Genomic DNA, 8909 nt, shown 5'->3' on the forward strand with positions numbered 1-8909 from the left:
ACGTTTATGCAAGTGTCACTGGTCAGCACTGTGCCTGCCACAAGTCCCTGGCTGAGGAAGCAGTGCTTCAGAACCACGGAGACAGCAGATTTGTGGACTATTTTATATCCACTTCTAAACTGTGGCTCTAAACCTGACATAGAGGGTAATGATGCCGCCGTATCCATTCATTCACTCAAATATTTGCTGAGTACCATCCGTGTGTCAGGGGATGTGCTGGATGTTATGTATCTAGAGATGAAAAAAGACACACTCCCTGCCCCCATGCAGCCCTGCAGAGACAGACACAGAAACAAAAATATACTGCAAGGAGATAGATAGTTCCCCGACCAGGGGGTGCAGAGTGGGGCACAGAGGACAAGCTTTGAGCCCAGCATAGGAAAGGAGGCTCCAGGTATCACCTTTTGGAGGAGGTGAAATTCAAATGAGCCTTAAAGAACAAGAGTCAGCCAGACAAAGAAGAGAGTGGGAGGTTATTCCAGGCAGAAGTAACAGTGTGAGCTAATACATGGGGGCAGGAAACCATGGTATAAAAGGCATGCCTAGCATTTCAGCTGGGCTAGACTAGAAACTCAAGGCAAGGAGGGGCAAGAGGTGGGGCTGGAGAGGTGGGCAGCAGCCAGAACATGAAGGCCTCCTGTGCCTTGTGAAGTGTGGCCCTGAGGGGAACAAGGCTGGCTGGAAGCTGTGACAACCAGTTGCAAAGGAATTGCAATAATCCAGATAGGAATGGTGTCTTAGCGCATTGGGGCTACTATAACAGAATACTGTAGATCACATGATTTAAACAAGAACATTTATCTCTCCCAGTTTTGGAGGCTGGAGAAAGCCCATGATCAGATTTGGTGTCTGGGGAGAGCATGCTTCCTGGTTTAAAACCAGCCATCTTCTCACTGTGCCTCACATGGTGGAAGGGGCAGGGAGCTCCCTATGGTCTCGTTTATAACGGCACTAATCCCACTCATGAGGGCTCGGCCCTCGTGACCAAATCATCCTCCTCGTACTGTAATATTGGGGGTTAGGATTTCAACATAGGAATTTGGTTGGGAGGGACATAAACACTGAGTATTTAGCGAATGGAGAAGAGTGGATAGACAAGAAATACTTGATAAAACTGAGAGGCCTAGGAGTTTGGATGTGAGCAGGAGAGAGAGAAGCAGGAGAGAGAGAGGAGTCTTTGCTGCTCTCAACAAATGTTTTTGTTTGTTTGTTTTTGTTATGTTTTGTTTGGCCACGCGGCTTGCAGGATCTTAGTTCCCCGACCAGGGATTGAACCTGCACCCTCAGCAGTGAAAACGCAGAGTCCTGACCCCTTGACCGCCAGGGAATTCCCTCAACAAATGTTTGATATGGGACAGACCATGCACTTTACCTATATTATTTAAGCTCCACCTGTGATGTGAGAATGTCTCCATCTTACAGAGAAAACCGACTAATGCTCAGAGAGGTAGCTAACTAGTCCAAAGTTATGTGTGACTCCTAAAACCATGCCTTTAACCCTGGGATAGTTACACACACACACACACACACACGCACGCGCGCGCGCGCACACGATATTTGGCAATGTCTGGAGACATTTTTGGTTGTCACAATTGGTGGATTACTATCAGCATCCAGTAGATAAAGGCCAGGGATACTGCTAAACATCCCACAGTGGACAGGACAGTCTCCCTACGACAAAGAATGATCCAGCCCAAGATATCAGCCATACCTAGGTTAAGAACCAGTGTTTTAGCCGTAGATTTCTAGTTTAGAGGATCTGGTGAATGGTGGAAGTACAATCAATTGAGATAAAGAATTTTAGGTTTGGGAGCAGAATCATGGATGGTGTTTGAACCCACTGAACTGGAAGTGCTCTGAGAATGTCCAGAGTCAGCTGTCCAGCAAGCAGGTGATGGCACAGCCCTGACCTGAGGGGAAACAGTGTCTGAAAGTCATCTGACTACGGATAGTATGGACACCATGAGAGCTCTTCTGCTGAGAAGAGCGCCCAGCAGAACCCAGAGGATCAGGACTTAGAAAGGAAGTGTAAAGAACAAGGACCCCTGGAAAGAGAGGAAGTGGTCGGCAGGAGCGCAGGACAACATGGTGTCATAAAAATCCAGAGTGAAGCTTCAAAGTGAGGGGCATCGGCAACGTCAGATATGGCAGAGAAGCCGGGAAAGTAAGGCCTGAAAAGTTGTTTTTAGACTCATACAGGATGCACACTTTGGTTTCTGGATTTTTCACTCAGTTTAATGTCTGTGAGATTTGTTTATGTTGTGGTTTGTATCAGTAGTTGATTTTTTTCTTTGTTTTTCGTTTTCTATTTTTTCCTCCTGTGTAGTATTCCATTGTATAAGCATATGCTAAGTAACTTATCTACTCTCCTGTCAATGCATTTGCATTGTTTCCAATTCGAAACTATGAATAAAGCTGCTATGAACAGTTTTATATTTTTATGTGTGTTTTTGATGAACATATGCATTAATTTCTCTTGGGTGTATATCTACCTAGGAAGGGAGTTGTTGCATCATAGAGTAGATACATGTTTCATTTTAGTGGATATTGCCAGTTTTTCAAACTGGCTGTAACAATTTACTCTCCAAGCAGCAGGATGTGAGAAGTTCAGTTGCTCCACATTCTCCCACCACTTGGTGTTATCAAAAAAAAAAAAAAAAAATTTTTTTTTAATTTTAGCCATGAAGATGGGTGAGTAGTGGTCTCTTCTTATGGGTTTAATCTGTTCATATGTTTATTGACCATTTAAATCAATAACTGTCATTCCCACTGCCATTGATAATAGCAATTGATTTTTTTAGCTGCTTGAGATAGATGATGACATGCATATTTTATTAATTTCCCCAAATTTAATTCACTCATTCATTCATTCAACAAATATTTATCAAGCAACTGCTCTATGCACAGCACTGGGCTGGAGAGTAAAGATACAAGAGCAAACAAGAAAGATGTGGTCCTGTCTCTCTTAAAATAGGTAATAGATGCTTAGTAAATATTCCATGAATGCTTGTCTGGGGAGGCTGTTTGGCCCCTGATGGGAGCTGTTTTGGTTTCCATTGGAGCAGGTCCATTATGACTTTTCAATAAAAGAAGGTTAAGAAAAACAGCTCCAAAAAAAAAAAAAAATCCCCAGGGTCACATGGGCAGCCCAAGTAAGATAAGATCATAAAAGAAAATGAGAGGGTTCATCTGGGGAACCACCCTGACTCCTTTCTTCCCAGAGGCTCAGCCTTTCTTGCCCCTTTTCCCTCCATTCTTTGGATTTCTCTGGATGCGATGACAAAGGAACCAAGATTGTGGGCAGAGGTCTTGCCACTCTACAGGCCAATGGGTGTGAATCAAGACTGAAGGTGTCTGCTCAAGTCAGTGGCCGGGAAGCGAATACTCAGGTCCTTTCCACCAGCTGGGGCTTTCTCTGGAGCTGCTCAAAGAATGGAACTCCCGGCTCAACAGCAGCAGGTTCTGGGATGCTAGCCCAGTCCATTACCAGCACTCCAGGCAGCCCCAATCCAGCCAGTGATGAATCACCCAGAAAACCAGAAGTGCTTTGCTGCTGAAAGAACCTACCTCTGGAATAGATGACCCAGCTTCCCTTAGAAAGAGGGAGGAATTATGATGTCTTTGAGTTCTGGGAGTACTTACCAAGCACCTGCTTTGTGCCAGGCAGAATACTAGGAGACTCAAAGAAGAGCCCGGGTCCTCCCAAACCTCCAGGTCTAGCTGGGACCAAACCATGGGCTTCCTCCCCTAGAATTCATCCGTCCAATGGATAGTTACCGACGGCACGGTCTGAGGGTAAAAATGAACTGGATTGACATATGCAGGGACATAAAAAATGCAGAGTGCCACAGCCACTCCAATGCTCCTCAGGCCCTTCTTCTTACCCCGCCATGAGTAATTGACCACACAAGGTCCTGTGGGGAAACACAGACATGTAGGATCTGCAAGATTCTGGAAACTAAAAGCCCAGAGATCTGGGGGTTTCCTTCATTGTGTCCTGAACATCTGACCTTACAGCCTAAGGCTCCTTATGGGCTCTTCCTAAGAGCTAAGGACATGGTTGTGTTTGTAGAAGGCTAGAAGAAGAGGGGAAATCACTATGGTTTCTTGGGTTTCTAGCTCAGATGGTGAGAGGCCTCAGTTTTTTCTAGTCCCAATAGCAATCTAATTCATTAACTCACTTTCCCCTGAGCTCCCACAGGACACCATTTGTAACTGAGATAGCATTTGTTGCTTTATTGTAGTCCTTTGCCCACATTTCATCTCCTACTGTTCCTATGCAGTCTTACCCCTCTACTGGCCCCCACATAGCCTACTACAGGACCTAGCACACAAAAGGTGCTCCAGTTCAATCTTTGCTGAAAGAAAAATGGCCCGAGTCAAATGCCATCTCTGTGCCTCCTTTTCCCCCATCAACCTGTAGGAGGCTCTGGGAAGCCAGTCTTCTGCCATAGTCCATGTAAGCATTTCACCAGTCCCCTGACCTCCCAAGAAACCAGTGCTGGAGAAAGTGACTAGGCATCATCCTTCTGCTCCCCAGCCAGCAGCTCTCAGACCTCAGGCCTAAGTCCTCAGCCACGGGTACCGTTTCCTGCCCCTCCCACCACAGGCCCATCAGGGGAGGAAAGAAGACAATCAACAGTGTCCCTCCTGCAGAATCTTTACTGAAAGACTGGCCTGGAACAGGCAGAAAACTTTCTTTGGTTCTCATGCTCTGCCCAGCTCTCAGGTCTTAGACCTCAGGTGATGGAACATCTGGCCTGTCTGGTACCCTCTTTTCCATCTTTTCTGCATATATCTCTCCCCCAAAGTCCAGGGGTCAATCCAAGCAGAAGCCTCAGAAACCTCCCCCTCAGATAGCCACCCTGAGGTCAACTCTGTGAGCAGGAGGTAGTCGTGCCTGGTGGCTGCCGAACCTGAACCCTCCAAGGAGAGGGGGGAGCTCTCCCCCAGCTATCTCTAGTTCCCAGCAAATACTGGAGCAAAACACCCAAATCACAGCTGGGAAGTTCCTGGTGAGTAGTATACCCCAACCTCCACCCCCTTGGGAGGTGGCAAGGGAGCGAGTTCCATGGGAGTCTGATCAGCCCCAGCTTCCCCCCCTTAGCAACTTGGTCCCACTGGTCTTCTACAGAAGCTCAACCCTAGAGACCTTCTAAGGTCACTCCATGGAAATAAAGGGATAGCTTTTTGGAAGCAGGTGTCCTTAACTGGGCACAGGAGGGGGTGAGGGTATCAGAAGACATGAGCTCCTCAGTTTATTCACCTGCAAATTGAGAGAGCTGGACTCACCGCCTGGTCTTTAAGCTCTGAGCTCTGTTCTAAGAATATCCTCCTTAGGCTGCTCCTTCAGATCTCCAATGACAAGAGGGTTTGAGTCTTTGGAAACAGTGTTTCTCAATCTGGAGTACTCAATTCCTTTTTAAAGGATACAAATTTTCACAAAGTTACTTAATTTTTGTTTTAATGTTCCTTAAACATGCACAAACATAAAACTAGGCACAAGCTCTTTTCTTTTTGGCCACATCACACCGCATGCAGAACTTCCCCAACCAGGGATGGAACTCGTGCCCCTGCAGTGGAAGCGCAGAGTCTTAACCACCGGACCACCAGGGAAGTCCTAGGCACAAACTTCGTAAGGTTGACGATTGAGATAAAATCAAAACAAGCTTACAAATTGTATTTAACAGAAACTATAAAACCAGTAAGACTCAAACAAGCCATATTAATTTAAATGTGACTGTTGCCATTTGCTGAAATTAAACTACAGCTCCCAGCATGATGTAAGTTCTGACTGTGGTAGAGCAGGTGCTTCCTTCGCATTCAGGATACCTGTATCACCACGCGCCAGGCGATGACTCAATTCTCCTATTACTTTCTCTATTTGAACCACCACATCAGGGCATCATTTAACCTTCATTTGGTAGGAACACACTGTCATGCACTAAGTTCTCCTCTGCTGTTTTCTCATTAGCACTCCACAATTAAAGTTTTAAAAATTCTTTTTAATCTTTTGCCAACGGGAGCCTTCTCTCAGGTTTCAACGTCCTTACCTCTAACAGAAGGAGAATCACCTTCATCCCACCTACTTCCCAGGATGGCTGTGAAATATCATTCATTTATCCAACCATTATGTATTGAGTACCTACTCTGGGCCAGATACAGTTCTAGACACAGAGAGTATAGCAGAGACCAGAAGAGACAAAAATCCCTGCCCTATGGAATCACATTCCAATGAGAGAGACCGAGAGTAAGATAAATGAGGAAAATAATATGATAGTATTCAGGGAAAAATTAAGCAGGGAAGGGGAATAGAGGGTGTGGGTTTTCCAACAATACCATGCAATTCTTCACCACCAGCTGGGTGTCCTACACATAATATAACTCAGTTCTGACACCATCTACCTGGAGACAGTGTCAGATCTCACAGGTCAAGCCTCAGTCCTATGGGACTTCAAATGCCACTCAACAGGCAGGGTTGCCACCTGTGCTTCTGACCCACCAAATATAGAGTCTGAGGTTCTCACGTCCACCTCCCTGGGTTTGATTAATTTGCTAGACTGGCTCAGAGAACTCAGAGAAACATTTTACTTACTAGATTACAGGTTTATTATAAAAGGATATAATTCAGGAAGAACCAGATGGAGGAAGGGCATAGGGCAAGATGTGGTGCTTTGTTTTTGGTTTTGTTTTTTTGGCTGTGCTATGTGGCATGTGGGATCTTAGTTTCCTGACCAGGGATTGAACGTGCACTCCCTGTATTAGAAGGCAGATTCTTAACCACTGGACCACCAGGGAAGTCCCGGGGTGGAGTTTTTATGTCCTCTCTGGGCACACCATCTCCCCAAATCACCGTGTGTTCACCAACCCAGAAACTCTCTGGAAACACCCTCCAACCCCAACCCTGTCCTTGTTGGGTTTTTATGGAGGCTTCATTATATAGGCATGATTGATTAAATCATTGGCCACTGGTGACTGATTCAACCTCCAACTGCTCTCTTTTCCCTGGAGGTCTCAGGAGTGGGGCTGAAAGTTCCAACCCTCCAATAACACAGTCGGTTCCCCTGGCAACCAGCCCCCATCCTTAGGTGCTTTCCAAAAGTCATCTCATTAACATAAACTCTGATGTGGTTGAAAGAGGTTTGTCATGAATTTCAAGACATCTTTATTGCTCTTACCACTTAGGAAATTTTGAGGGTTTTAGGAGCTCTGTGCCATAAACAGGACAAAGAGAAAATATATGTTTCTTACTATAAATCACAATATCACAGAAGAGAAGTAAAGGGAGATTACTTTTTTAAATGGGGTATTCGGGGAAGGTTTCATTGAGTAGGGAACATTTAAGACCTAAGTGACATGAAGAAGGAAAAGCATTTGAGGAACAGCCAGGAGGCTAGTGTGGAATAATGCACATGAGACACATATGAAAAAGTACAGGGCAAATGTGGGTATAATAGATACTCATTGTTTCACTGTCCAGAAACCATTTCCTCTTCTGGCAACTGTACCTTGATTTTCCTCTAGGGAGGCACTTCCCCTACCCCAGTCCCTGCGCTGCGGGTAGAGTTGACCCCAGCCCTAAACACCAGGGCTGGGCAATGATGGGCCTGGCCAATGAATTACAACGATTGGTTTAGAACTGCGCACAGGGACCCAGTCAGAATGAATGACACGCAATGAGACTCTTGCTGGCACTCCTGGGAGAGAGGCTCACAGTCTCTTCCCCTGGAGATCCCAGCAGTAAGGATGATAGGAGCCTGGAGCTTTCAGGAGCTACCACATGGAATCTAAGGGGAAAAGCCGGGGCAGAGGAAGACAGTTCTAAGAGGTGAAGAAAAACTGAGTCCTGGCGACATCTTTTGAGTCCCTGCATGAAGTTGTACCACTTCTGGAATTCTCAGTTATGTGCATCAATTTATTAAGTTTTTAAAGTTGGCGTGTTATTCATGTTAATATTTGAGAATAAAACCAGGACACTATAGGATACGGCAGATAAATTCAGTAAGATTGTCTTAAAGACTTTATACACTTTTACCCATGGAAAAATTACAGGGTTTTTGTTGCATCTATAGTCACATGTTTTCATTTATTTCTTAATATGTTTCCTTTTTGAAGGATTTTTGTTAATCTAACTCTGGTGACGTGTTCTCTTTCTCTCCTATCTTTTTTATTTTTTTTAATTTTTAAAATTTATTTTATTTTTATTTGCTTAAGCTGGTATATCAGATTAGTTATTTATTGATGCATAATAAAGTACTGCAAAACTTAGTGGCTGAAAAGAGCAAACATTAATTATCTCACTATTTCTGTAGGTCAAGGTTTGGGAGTGGAGTAAGCTGAATGATCCTGGCTCAGTGTCTCTCACTGGATCTCAGTCTGGATGATCGCAAGGACCCTGGAGGCCTGACTGGGCTTTCATGATGGTTCACCCATGTGGCTGTTGGCAGGAGGCCTCATTTCCTGGTCATTGAGCTCTCTGTAGGCTGATTGAGTGTCCTTACAACATGGCAGCTGACTTCCTCTGGAATGAGTCATCCAAAAGAGCAAGTGAGGGGGGCCTTTTATGACCTCGACTCTGAAGTGCACATTGTCACTTCCACTTGTTCTATTTGTTAGAAGTGAGTTACTAAGTCCATCCTACAATCAAAGGGAGGGGATCAGTCCCTACCTCTTGAAGGCATGAAGACCAAAGAATTTGTGAACATATTTTAAAACCACCACACCTGGTTTGAGTTTGGTATTCTGTCACTTGCAACCGATAGACTTCTGATTGATAGATATTCAGGAGTTTAGTACTATTGTATTAGTGGTGTTATAATGTGGCTTGTGGTAAAACAAACAAACAAAAAGCCAGTAGCCAAGAAAGTGGCAACAAACCTTATCTTATAAATGCCAACTCGATCCTGTCC

This window comes from Delphinapterus leucas, chromosome 2 (assembly GCF_059928025.1).
Source record: "Delphinapterus leucas isolate spDelLeu-1000000601 "Yukka" chromosome 2, BTC_Dleu_Yukka2, whole genome shotgun sequence".
In the NCBI taxonomy this organism is placed as follows: Eukaryota; Metazoa; Chordata; class Mammalia; order Artiodactyla; family Monodontidae; genus Delphinapterus; species Delphinapterus leucas.